Source organism: Anser cygnoides, chromosome 10 (genome assembly GCF_040182565.1).
Source record: "Anser cygnoides isolate HZ-2024a breed goose chromosome 10, Taihu_goose_T2T_genome, whole genome shotgun sequence".
Classification (NCBI taxonomy): domain Eukaryota; kingdom Metazoa; phylum Chordata; class Aves; order Anseriformes; family Anatidae; genus Anser; species Anser cygnoides.
In genome coordinates this window covers 17,804,482-17,816,607 of record NC_089882.1, presented here as the reverse complement: position 1 = coordinate 17,816,607, position 12,126 = coordinate 17,804,482, and the positions used below count along the sequence as shown (strand labels likewise).

Genomic DNA, 12,126 nt, shown 5'->3' with positions numbered 1-12,126 from the left:
GAAAACCACCACAGTGTGACAGCAGGGGCGTGCTGGAGTGCTGCCTTTCTCCATTTCACCATGTGCCCGGAGGAAGGATCTGCCCCCTCTGACTCTGGCCAGCAGCGAGCGTCCTTTTGGGATGCTGCCAGGCTGCACGACGACAGCCAGGCGCTGTAGCACTGGGGACAGAGTCTCGAAGTGGGTTCCCTCCAGAGGCCAGCTCTTCTGAACCAGAGCGGCCGAGAGCAGTTTCCCCCAGCAGCTCTTCAGCCCCACGAGGCCCCATTTGAGCCACCAAACCTGTGACCAGCTGCCAGCAGGGCCTTTGGGATGCTCCGGGCACACAGAAAAGACCCTTTCTGAGGAATCAAAGCCTCATTTTTAGGGCCAAATGTCTCATTTTCACCCTGTAACTCCTTCACTTCAGGGCTAAGAGCATCTTTTGTGGATCCAAAACCTTTTTATCACCTTTTCTTTGCACCTGAAAAGCATACAGGTATGGCACCAAGGCTCCTCTTTATAGACCACAGCCTTGTCCTTAAGCACCCAGCTTTCAGGACATTTTCAGGGCAAGAGAGCCTATACTTGGGATCCAAAGCCAACTTTTTATCACCTACACCCTCTGTTTTTGGACCCAGGCTCTCATTTTTAGGGCCCAAAGCATTCTTTTTAGGCCTCAGCGTCACATACTAGGGCAGAAAGCCTCTTCCTTGGGCTCCAAAGCCTTGTTTGAAAGGATAAACCCTCCTTTTTACTGGCTTTTTCTTGCTTACAGCCACACTCATATGGACCAGGCTGCCATTTTTAGGGCACAATGCCCTAGTTTTAGGGTCCACACTTTCATTGGAAGGTGCAAAGCGGCCTTCTTAGACGGTGAGGCCCTATTAGAGAGGAACACCCCTGCTTTCAAATTCCCAAATCCTCATGTTAGGAGCCGAGGCCTGAATTTTAGGGTCCAAAGCCTTCTTTGAAGGTCAGAACTCCTATTTGGAGGCAACAAATCATCACTTCAGGATCCAGACCCTGAGCTGCAGAGTCCAAAGGCCCAGGTTTCAGCTCCAAAGCCTGACTTGAAGACACAAGACACGCCCTCTCCTCCTCCTCACTGCCCCTTGCCTCCTCCCTTCCCAATATTTTAACAGTCCAAAACCTCATTATTAGGCCCCCATGCTTCCTTATTAGGCTCCAAGGCCTTATTTTCAGGGTCCAGAACCTGCACTTGGTATCCAAAGTCATCTTCTGATTGCCTTAACCCTCTCTTTTCAGGACCAGGGGGCACCTTTTAAGTGACCAAGTTCTTTTGGTCAGGGCCTTGACACCTGCTTCTGGATATAATGCAAGACCCTAAAATTCAGGCCTCGTCTCCTAGCATGAGGATTTGGGAATTTGAAAGAAGGGATGATCTGAGATAAGGCCTTGCCATCTAAGAAGGCCGCTTTGCACCTTACAATGAAAGTGTGGACCCTAACAATAATTCATTGTACCCTAAAAATGGCATCCTGGTCTGTAAGAGGGTGTTTGTAAGGAAGAAAAAGCCAGTAAAAACGAGGAATTATCCTTTCTATCAAGGCTTTGGAGCCCAAAGAAGAGGCTTTCTGCCCTAATATGTGACACTGTGGCCTAAAAAGAATGCTTTGGACCCTAAATATGAGAGCCTGGGTCCAAAAACGGAGGGTGTAGGTGATAAAAAGATGTTGCAGAGGCTTTTCCACTCCCAAGTGTATGCTCAGATCCCAAGTGTATGCTTTACAGCTGCAATGAAAAGGTGATAAAAAGGTTTTGGATCCACAAAAGATGCTCTTAGCCCTGAAGTGAAGGGGTTAAAGGGGGAAAATGAGACATTTGGCCCTAAAAATGAGGCTTTGATTCCTCAGAAAGGGTCTTTTCTGTGTGCCCGGAGCATCCCAAAGGCCCTGCTGGCAGCTGGTCACAGGTTTGCTGGCTCAAATGGGGCCTCGTGGGGCTGAAGAGCTGCTGGGGGAAACTGCTCTCGGCCGCTCTGGTTCAGAAGAGCTGGCCTCTGGAGGGAACCCACTTCGAGACTCTGTCCCCAGTGCTACAGCGCCTGGCTGTCGTCGTGCAGCCTGGCAGCATCCCAAAAGGACGCTCGCTGCTGGCCAGAGTCAGAGGGGGCAGATCCTTCCTCCGGGCACATGGTGGGCATTTGCCAAACCCTGCTGGCAACCTCCAGCCCCAAATGCCCTCGGCACACAGAGCTGGGGCTGTGCTGGGAAGGCAGGCAGCGATGAGCCCGCCCAAGGACAGGGACACCCCAGCACTATTTGGGTCTGTAGGGGCCAGGCTCAGCCTGGTTTGGTGCTTCAGTCACAAGCTGGGTGCTGATGTCAGTCGGGAAGGGGCTGTGTCAGGGATGGTGCCCTGTCAGTGTCCCAGGCCGGGCTGGACGGAGTTGCAAGCCCCCTGGGGCCGGGGCAGCTGTCCCTGCCTGCGGCAGGGGGTGGCCAGGTGCCCTCTGAGGGTCCCTTCCAAGCCGGCAGTGCCGGGGGCAGCGACGGCACAGCAGCGCTCTCCCCAGCACCCCGTCTGCACACGCTTGCTCTGCTTGCCCTGCGCCCCGAGCGCCGATGCCACGCGGCCCCAGCCCCATGCATGCAGCCCCTGTGCCAGCAGGGCGCGGCCATGAGGTCACAGCGCCGCGCTGTGACGCTGTGCCAGGCCACGGGCACCTCTCTGCGCCAGCCCCAACGGGCGGCACTCACGCGGCGGTGGCAGCATGGGGCGGATGTGGGGGGCTGCGGCCCCCACCCGCCTCCTCCTCCTCCTCCTCGTGCTGGCAGGCCTGTGTGCCCGGGATGCCTGGGCTATGCCAAGGCGAGCGCTGGCAGCAGGTGGGTGCCAGCGCCGGGGGCAGCGGCAGGGCCGTAGCCGGGCGAGTCGCCGGAGGGGCTGGGGGCTGAAGCCTGGGCTGAGCCCCCCCGGGGCCCCTGTGAGCCGAGCCACGCGCCGCGCTGCCCCGGGTCCGGCCTTCCCCGACGTTTGTCCGCCTGGCCCTCGAGGGGTGCTGCGCGTGGCCTTCAGCCTGCGTCCCGAAAGCTGGCGGGGGCCGGCCGGGAGGTCCCTGAGCCCCGCCGCAGCCTCAGGAGTCTCGCCCCATGCCTGGGTCCCGCACCATGCCCCGGCCCCTCCGTCACTGCAGGGTGCTCAGGGGCACAGCGGGCAACGGGAATGTGTCTTCTCTCTGGTTACTTCCAGGTGACGATGCGCGCGGCAGCGCTTACCCAGCTCCTCAGCTGGATGCTGGAGTGGAGCTTCAGGGGCATCCCAGCGGTAAGTTGTCACCGTCCCTTGCCTCGAAAGAAGCAGCATTTGCTTTGTGATCACTGGTCCACGTGCGACTGGAGATCCCCTGAAGGCCTTCCGAGGGGTTGTCCGCTCACTGGGGGGGCTTCCCGAGGGCAGAACTGGTTGCAGCACGCAGTGGAAGCCCTCCTCACCTGTCCTGGACCCCGTTTGTGCCCGCAGGCCGTGCTGTTCCAGCTGCCCCGTGGAATCCTGCTCCTGAGACTGGGTGGCACCCCACAGGTACGTCGGTGTCCATCTTCATTTCCTTGGGGTTTGTTAGTGGCTTTCTGCGCTAGCTGAGCAGTGCTGCAGCCTCTCCCTGGCCAGTGGGCTCTTCTCCACAAGAAGCGGGGATGATTGTTTTTCCCCCATGCTTTAGCGTGGGCTTCCCGTGCGTCTGTTAGGAATGTCCTGGTAAGGAAGCACCGGCAGGCCTCTGTGCATTTGTCCGCCCGGCCCCGGAGGGGTGCCGCACGTGGCCTGCAGGCAGCGTTTTGAAAGCTGCCGGCACCAGCCAGGAGGTCCCCAGGCCCTGCTGCAGCCTCGGGAATCTTGCCCTGCTCCTGGGCTCTGCGCCGTGCCCCGGCCCCTCCGTCACTGCAGGGCACTGGGGAAGAAGGAGGTCACAGCGCGCAGTGGGAACGTTTTTGCTCTGTGCCCGTAGGTGATGGCTACGTGACATCCGAGCATGGTCCTGTCCCCGTGCCCCAGGGCGATCCCACAAGTAAGTCACTGGGAGGAGTGAGCATTTACCGCTTTGGTTGCTGCCCGCGTGAAATGGACCTTCAGCCTTCCTTGGCCTCAGACATGCAGGAGAGCAGAGAGGGAAGGGGTCAGGCCCGGTGACACGCCTGGGGCGCTTTGCCTTGCCAGGCTGTCTTTGCCAGCCGCTCCGCCCCCGTGCTGCAGAGCCAGCGGGCACGTTGGGGTTGAGTTTAGAGCCTGGGGTGAGCTCTGGGGAGGCCCTTCTCTGGGCAGCTGCACGCATGGTTAGTTTTGTCCCAGCACGGTGGCACTGCAGGCCCCTGGTGACTGTTTGCAAGAGGCTCCGGGGCGGGAGGGAGAGCCGAGGGCCATGCAGCAGTCCCCTGTTGGAACTGCATTCACTGCTGTGCGATGGGAAGAAGCATCCTGCCCCGTTTGGTGGGAGCTGCTCTGCTCTGTGTTTGTTTGCAGGCGTGGCTGTAGGCGATGGCTATCCAGCTTCCCCGCTGGGTCCCGGCGCCGAGCTGCAGGGAGGTCACACGGGTAGGGCCTTTTAGTTGCGTTGAGAGCTGCCGGCTCCAAGCCCAAACGTCAGCCCGGTGTCTCTGGTGTGCTCACTCTGCACCTTCGGAGCCTGCTTTTCAGTGCTTTATTCACACGGAATTTAACGTCCTCCTTTCTGCTTAGGTCCTCGAAGAGCGATGCGTCAAGCTAAAAGAGGCAAAAGTTCCCAGAGGACCTCGGAAATCCTGAAGGAAATCCTGAAGGAACTGGAGGGAGCACAGGGTGGGTGTGTTGCACGTGGAAGCCTGAGGGGCTGGGTACAGCCCCGGACACGCCGTAGCCTGCACGGCAGGAAGGCCCCAGTCGGAGCCTCGCGGTGATCTCCCGGGGTGATCGGTTGGTTGGACTAGCGACTAGGAGCACCCCCAAAAGCCTAGGCTTTGTTGCAAAGCCACCTGTGTGCATGTTGAGAAGCATCGCCTCCTGAAGATAGCCCGTTCCTGCTGAGGAACGGTCGCTCCCCATCCAACTGTGCCGCTTTCTTTCTAAAGGGGCGGACGGAGAGGCTGTGAAGCAGGAGGCGTTTCCGAGGGGAAACACGCTGCCAGGCTCTGAGGGAGCGACAGAGGCAGCGCAAGCGACCGTCCCGCCAGGTAACTGCCGTCCGCTGGCACGGTTAGCACAGAGCAGGTGCTGCCAAAGGAGCCTGGAACCGCTCTGGAGGAGGGCTGTGGTCTCTGGCGTGCGGAGCTCAGCGCCAGCAGTGTGCCAGACAGAGATGCTCGCGGGCCTCCGTGCCTGTGGTTAGGGATTGCCTGCCTCCCACCGCAGCCAGTTCCCAGGGGCTTCGGCACTTTTCCCTTGGGGGAAAGAGGCATCTGAAGCGCCTTCAGCAGGTGACTGACGGGGCCCGTGACCCTTAATGGAGCGTACCTCCCGCAGCACCTGAGTCCCGCAGCTTGCCAAAGTCCCCAGGGGCCCAAAGCAGCACCGCAGCACCGAGTGGGACCCCTCCTGCGACCTGCGGCCCAGGGGGCTGCACGGACTCGCAGATGGGGCACGGGCCCAGAGGGAGCCTCTCCGTCCTTCTGCATCCTCTGTGCCTAAGCCGCGCTGAGGCTTTCCCTTTCTCTGATTCTTGGCAGTGCTCTCGGAGCCCGGAGAAGCCCGCCACACCGGGGTGTTTCAGTTTTTTCAAGAGAATCCAGGTACTGAGCAGGCCGTAAGCGGGAGCCGCGTGCTGGGAGCTGGGAGCATGGCGGCGCTGCCTTCTGCTGAAAGCAAGGCAGCTTCTTCACTGAGAGGCTGGCAGCGGGAGAGCGGACGTCTCGGCACCGCCAGAGCTCCCGCAGGCTGCCCAGCAGCGCAAGCACGCGCTAAGGCCCCGAGCTGTTCCTCCAGGTGCGGCTGGCGAGAGGACCGCGAGTGCCTCGGACGGTGCCGCCGTGCGCAAGCACTGCCTCGTGAGCACGGCGGCAATCTTGGGCTCCCTGCTCTTCGTCATGCTTCTGTGCTGCGGGGTCATCCGGCTGCGCAGGAGAAGACAGCAGTGAGTGGCCGTCTCTTGCCCCAGCTCCCCGTCGGCCGGCTGCCGCTGGCCTTGCAGCACCGCCGGTGAGGTGCTGCGGCGCGGCCGCCGGGTGCTGCCCAGCCTCCTCTCTCCGCAGGCGCCTCTCCGCAGCCTCGGAAGCCCGGGCACCGAGACGGGCCCAGCGCCAGCGGCCGCCACCCGTGCCCGGACGAGTACAGCGCACCCGCCCGCCCCCGGCCAGCTGGCTGCAGTGCGACCAGCCCAGCGCCCTCCAGCCCCCGCAGCCGCCATGGACACCACCCCCCCGTCCCCCACCACCCCCCCGTCCCCCACCACCGTCCCGGCCCTCCTACGAGGGCTGGGGGCGGCCCCCCCGGCGTGCGGGGCAGCGGGGGGGTGAGGACTGGCAGCCGTCCGGCAGCTTTGCCGAGCGGCATGCCTTCTCAGAATAAAGCTCTGCACCCGAGTCGCCAGTGTCCGGGCCGTGCTTCGCCTCGCGCTAACTGCCCAGAGCAGCGAGAAGCTACAAGCAACCTGCGGACACCTTTCCGCCCGCTCCAGCCTCTTCTGCCGCCTGCCCCGAGCTCTGCGGGGGAACGGGCTCAGTCCCGAATGCTCCTTCCCGGCCGCTCTCTTGCCCTGCTCCAGCATGCGGTCCCTCCCATGCCATTGCAGGCCTTCCCAAAGTGGTCCTGTGTGGGCTGCCCACGGGCTGCAGGACTTGCAGAGCTGCTGCAGCATGGGTCCGTGCCATGGGGTCCATCCTTCAGGAGCACACTGCTGCAGCGGGGGTCCCGCACAGGTGGCAGCTCCTGCCCTCCTGCTACCAAACCCTTGCCATGAAAGATGAATACAAGGGCGGCCAGGGCGTCAAGATGACATCAAAGACACCTCCTGTGTCGCCCTCGTTGATGGGCTGTAGGTGGAGAAGCTGCAGCAAAGCGGGACCCATGGCCTCACCGGCTCCAAGGCTGGACCCCATAGCTCTGCTCTTCAGACCGATGACATCTTCCCCATTCCCAGTCCAGAAAAAGTCCCGAGGTGCGGACTCTGCGAGACCAGGAAAGGGGAGGCACCGCGATAAACAGGCTTTTCCCAGTGCTGGCGGCCTTGGGGACACTAGACAATTCCAGACAGGAGCTGGGGCTCTCTTCCGAGCAGCTGCGAACGAGGCTGTCCCTTTTCAGATCCGCTTCCTTACCCAGCGGCAGAACAGAGGCAGAACCTCTTCCGCGAGGTTTTCTGCTTCTTTCGCACTGTTTGGCTGGCTGTTCTTTGTCTCCTTGTCCTGGCCAGCCTGTTGTGCGGCGCCCCGTGGGCTGGTGACACAGCTCTCTGTCTCCTCAGGCTTTTCCTTAGAGCATCAACAAGTCCTGAGCCCTGCTGGTTGGATGGGTACGTTCAGCCCTGCAGCGAGGTCTGCCACACAGGGAAATTTCTGAGCAGCAGCCCCCAAACTAGGTGCTGGATCCCCAGTCACAGAAAAAGGGTATAGCTTTTCCTATCTTTCGAGCTTTGTCTCCCTTATGCGGGGGTCTTGGTCCAGGCTCGCTGCTGGAGAGGCGACGGCTGAAGCCCTGTTGTTCATGGGGTTCGTGAGCTGGTCCGGGCGTGCCACCAGCACGTAGAAGGACGGAGAAGAGCCCAGGGCCCTGCTGTGCCCCACAGCGCTGCTTCAAAGGTGGTGTCCTTGCTGATGGTGTTCCAGCTGTGCGGCTGCAGGATCTCCTCCAGCCCCAGCTCCCACTTCCCGCAGAGCTCCGGGGGCCTGAGCAGCGCTACGGGCAAGTCCCAGCTGGTGTTCTGGGGGCAGGTTCTGGCATGGCTGGGCAGCGTGATGTGGAAAGCCCTGTCTGCCATTCTCCTTCTGCCCTGCTCGGCAGCCAGGAAAACTGTCTGGAAAACTTCCCTATCCACCAAGCCCGCCAAGCACTGCGCAGCCACCTCTGCCACAAGCACCTTGTTTCTCACACACACCTCTCCACGTATGTGGACGTCCATAAATAAAGGAGTGCGGAGCTACACTACATCTCTTGCGTGTATTTTGGGGTAAAAGTCTCACGACAACTGCCAGTTGTAGGAGGCTCACTTACCTGGGCCTGAAAGAGGTCAGTGCTCCAGCAGTGTTTCCAGGACCTGTGGTCTGTCCCCACCACCAGGCTCTCCTCCATCCGTTGCGTGTGGCCAGTACCAGTGCGCCTCTGCTGGCTGCACTGCGCTGTGGAGGGTGCCTTGAGAATGAGCCTTTGTACCCCAAACTGAGGGTTTGGGTCCCAAAGAGAAGGCTCTGGGCACTAAAAAAGAGGCTTTGGGCTCTCAGGATGAGCCTTTGGACCCTGAAATTCAGGCCTCGGCTCCTAGCATGAGGATTTGGGAATTTGAAAGCAGGGCTGTTCCTCTCTAATAGGGCCTGACCATCTGAGAAGGCCGCTTTGCACCTTCCAATGAAAGTGTGGACCCTAAAACTAGGGCATTGTGCCCTAAAAATGGCAGCCTGGTCCATATGAGTGTGGCTGTAAGCAAGAAAAAGCTAGCTTTGGATCCAGAAGCGGGTGTGAGGGCCCTGACCAAAAGTACTTGGTCACTTAAATGGAGCACCCTGGCTCTTAAAACAGAGGGTTTAGGCAATCAGAAGAAGAGTGTGGATCCCAAGTGGAGGTTCTGGAGCCTGAAAATAAGGCTTTGGAGCCTATTTAGGATGAATGGGGCCCTAATAATGAGGTTCTGGACTGTTAAAATATTGGGAAGGGGGTAGGCAAGGGGCAGTGAGGAGGAGGAGGACAGGGCGTGCCTTGTGTCTTCAAGTCAGGCTTTGGAGCTGAAACCTGGGCCTTTGGACTCTGCAGCTCAGGGTCTGGATCCTGAAGTGATGCTTTGTTCCTTCGAAATGGATGTCGGGACCCGAAAAGGAGGCTTTGGACCCTAAAATTCAGGCCTCGGCTCCTAACATGAGGATTTGGGAATTTGAAAGCAGGGGTGTTCCCCCCTAATAGGGCCTCACCGTCTAAGAAGGCCGCTTTGCACCTTCCAATGAAAGTGTGGACCCTAAAACTAGGGCATTGTGCCCTAAAAATGGCAGCCTGGTCCATATGAGTGTGGCTGTAAGCAAGAAAAAGCCAGTAAAAAGGAGGGTTTATCCTTTCAAACAAGGCTTTGGAGCCCAAGGAAGAGGCTTTCTGCCCTAATATGTGACGCTGAGGCCTAAAAAGAATGCTTTGGACCCTAAAAAGGAGAGCCTGGGTCCAAAAGCGGAGGGTGTAGGCGATAAAAAGACGGTTGCATCTCTGCTGGCTGCACTGCACTGTGGAGGGCGCCTTGTCAAAACCGAGGTGTCCTGTGTGGCCTGGTCACAGACAGGCGCTGCAGCAGGCTGTCGCTGTGACAGGGCAGCATGGCCCACCTTCCTCTGGATCCCAAAGTGATGATTTGTTGCCTCCAACTTGGGGTTTGGACCTGCAAAGAAGGCTTTGGACCCTAAAATTCAGGCCTCGGCTCCTAACATGAGGATTTGGGAATTTGAAAAGAAGGGCTGTTCCTCTCAGATAAGGCCTCGCCATCTAAAAGGCCGCTTTGCACCTTCCAATGAAAGTGTGGACCCTAAAACTAGGGCATTGTGCCCTAAAAATGGCAGCCTGGTCCATATGAGTGTGGCTGTAAGCAAGAAAAAGCCAGTAAAAAGGAGGGTTTATCCTTTCAAACAAGGCTTTGGAGCCCAAGGAAGAGGCTTTCTGCCCTAATATGTGACCCTGAGGCCTAAAAAGAATGCTTTGGACCCTAAAAATGAGAGCCTGGGTCCAAAAGCGGAGGGTGTAGGCGATAAAAAGACGGTTGCATCTCCGCTGGCTGCACTGCACTGTGGAGGGCGCCTTGTCAAAACCGAGGTGTCCTGTGTGGCCTGGTCACAGACAGGCGCTGCAGCAGGCTGTCGCTGTGACAGGGCAGCATGGCCCACCTTCCTCTGGATCCCAAAGTGATGATTTGTTGCCTCCAACTTGGGGTTTGGACCTGCAAAGAAGGCTTTGGACCCTAAAATTCAGGCCTCGGCTCCTAACATGAGGATTTGGGAATTTGCAAAGAAGGGCTGTTCCTCTCAGATAAGGCCTCGCCATCTAAAAGGCCGCTTTGCACCTTCCAATGAAAGTGTGGACCCTAAAACTAGGGCATTGTGCCCTAAAAATGGCAGCCTGGTCCATATGAGTGTGGCTGTAAGCAAGAAAAAGCCAGTAAAAAGGAGGGTTTATCCTTTCAAACAAGGCTTTGGAGCCCAAGGAAGAGGCTTTCTGCCCTAATATGTGACGCTGAGGCCTAAAAAGAATGCTTTGGACCCTAAAAAGGAGAGCCTGGGTCCAAAAGCGGAGGGTGTAGGCGATAAAAAGACGGTTGCATCTCCGCTGGCTGCACTGCACTGTGGAGGGCGCCTTGTCAAAACCGAGGTGTCCTGTGTGGCCTGGTCACAGACAGGCGCTGCAGCAGGCTGTCGCTGTGACAGGGCAGCATGGCCCACCTTCCTCTGGATCCCAAAGTGATGATTTGTTGCCTCCAACTTGGGGTTTGGACCTGCAAAGAAGGCTTTGGACCCTAAAATTCAGGCCTCGGCTCCTAACATGAGGATTTGGGAATTTGCAAAGAAGGGCTGTTCCTCTCAGATAAGGCCTCGCCATCTAAAAGGCCGCTTTGCACCTTCCAATGAAAGTGTGGACCCTAAAACTAGGGCATTGTGCCCTAAAAATGGCAGCCTGGTCCATATGAGTGTGGCTGTAAGCAAGAAAAAGCCAGTAAAAAGGAGGGTTTATCCTTTCAAACAAGGCTTTGGAGCCCAAGGAAGAGGCTTTCTGCCCTAATATGTGACCCTGAGGCCTAAAAAGAATGCTTTGGACCCTAAAAAGGAGAGCCTGGGTCCAAAAGCGGAGGGTGTAGGCGATAAAAAGACGGTTGCATCTCCGCTGGCTGCACTGCACTGTGGAGGGCGCCTTGTCAAAACCGAGGTGTCCTGTGTGGCCTGGTCACAGACAGGCGCTGCAGCAGGCTGTCGCTGTGACAGGGCAGCATGGCCCACCTTCCTCTGGATCCCAAAGTGATGATTTGTTGCCTCCAACTTGGGGTTTGGACCTGCAAAGAAGGCTTTGGACCCTAAAATTCAGGCCTCGGCTCCTAACATGAGGATTTGGGAATTTGCAAAGAAGGGCTGTTCCTCTCAGATAAGGCCTCGCCATCTAAAAGGCCGCTTTGCACCTTCCAATGAAAGTGTGGACCCTAAAACTAGGGCATTGTGCCCTAAAAATGGCAGCCTGGTCCATATGAGTGTGGCTGTAAGTAAGAAAAAGCCAGTAAAAAGGAGGGTTTATCCTTTCAAACAAGGCTTTGGAGCCCAAGAAAGAGGCTTTCTGCCCTAATATGTGACGCTGAGGCCTGAAAAGAATGCTTTGGACCCTAAAAATGAGAGCCTGGGTCCAAAAGCGGAGGGTGTAGGCGATAAAAAGACGGTTGCATCTCCGCTGGCTGCACTGCACTGTGGAGGGCGCCTTGTCAAAACCGAGGTGTCCTGTGTGGCCTGGTCACAGACAGGCGCTGCAGCAGGCTGTCGCTGTGACAGGGCAGCATGGCCCACCTTCCTCTGGATCCCAAAGTGATGATTTGTTGCCTCCAACCTGGGGTTTGGACCTGCAAAGAAGGCTTTGGACCCTAAAATTCAGGCCTCGGCTCCTAACATGAGGATTTGGGAATTTGCAAAGAAGGGCTGTTCCTCTCAGATAAGGCCTCGCCATCTAAAAGGCCGCTTTGCACCTTCCAATGAAAGTGTGGACCCTAAAACTAGGGCATTGTGCCCTAAAAATGGCAGCCTGGTCCATATGAGTGTGGCTGTAAGCAAGAAAAAGCCAGTAAAAAGGAGGGTTTATCCTTTCAAACAAGGCTTTGGAGCCCAAGGAAGAGGCTTTCTGCCCTAATATGTGACGCTGAGGCCTAAAAAGAATGCTTTGGACCCTAAAAAGGAGAGCCTGGGTCCAAAAGCGGAGGGTGTAGGCGATAAAAAGACGGTTGCATCTCCGCTGGCTGCACTGCACTGTGGAGGGCGCCTTGTCAAAACCGAGGTGTCCTGTGTG

General features: G+C 57.9%; 1 long non-coding RNA gene across 1 annotated transcript; it reads left to right on the top strand.

Annotated features, from left to right (window-relative positions):
• Positions 1-5,841: 5,841 nt before the first annotated feature.
• Positions 5,842-6,491, top strand: LOC125180949 (uncharacterized). The gene is made up of 2 exons (XR_010834017.1): positions 5,842-6,043; positions 6,162-6,491. It is a non-coding gene; the product is annotated as an uncharacterized lncRNA (long non-coding RNA).
• The last annotated feature ends 5,635 nt before the right edge of the window (positions 6,492-12,126 follow it).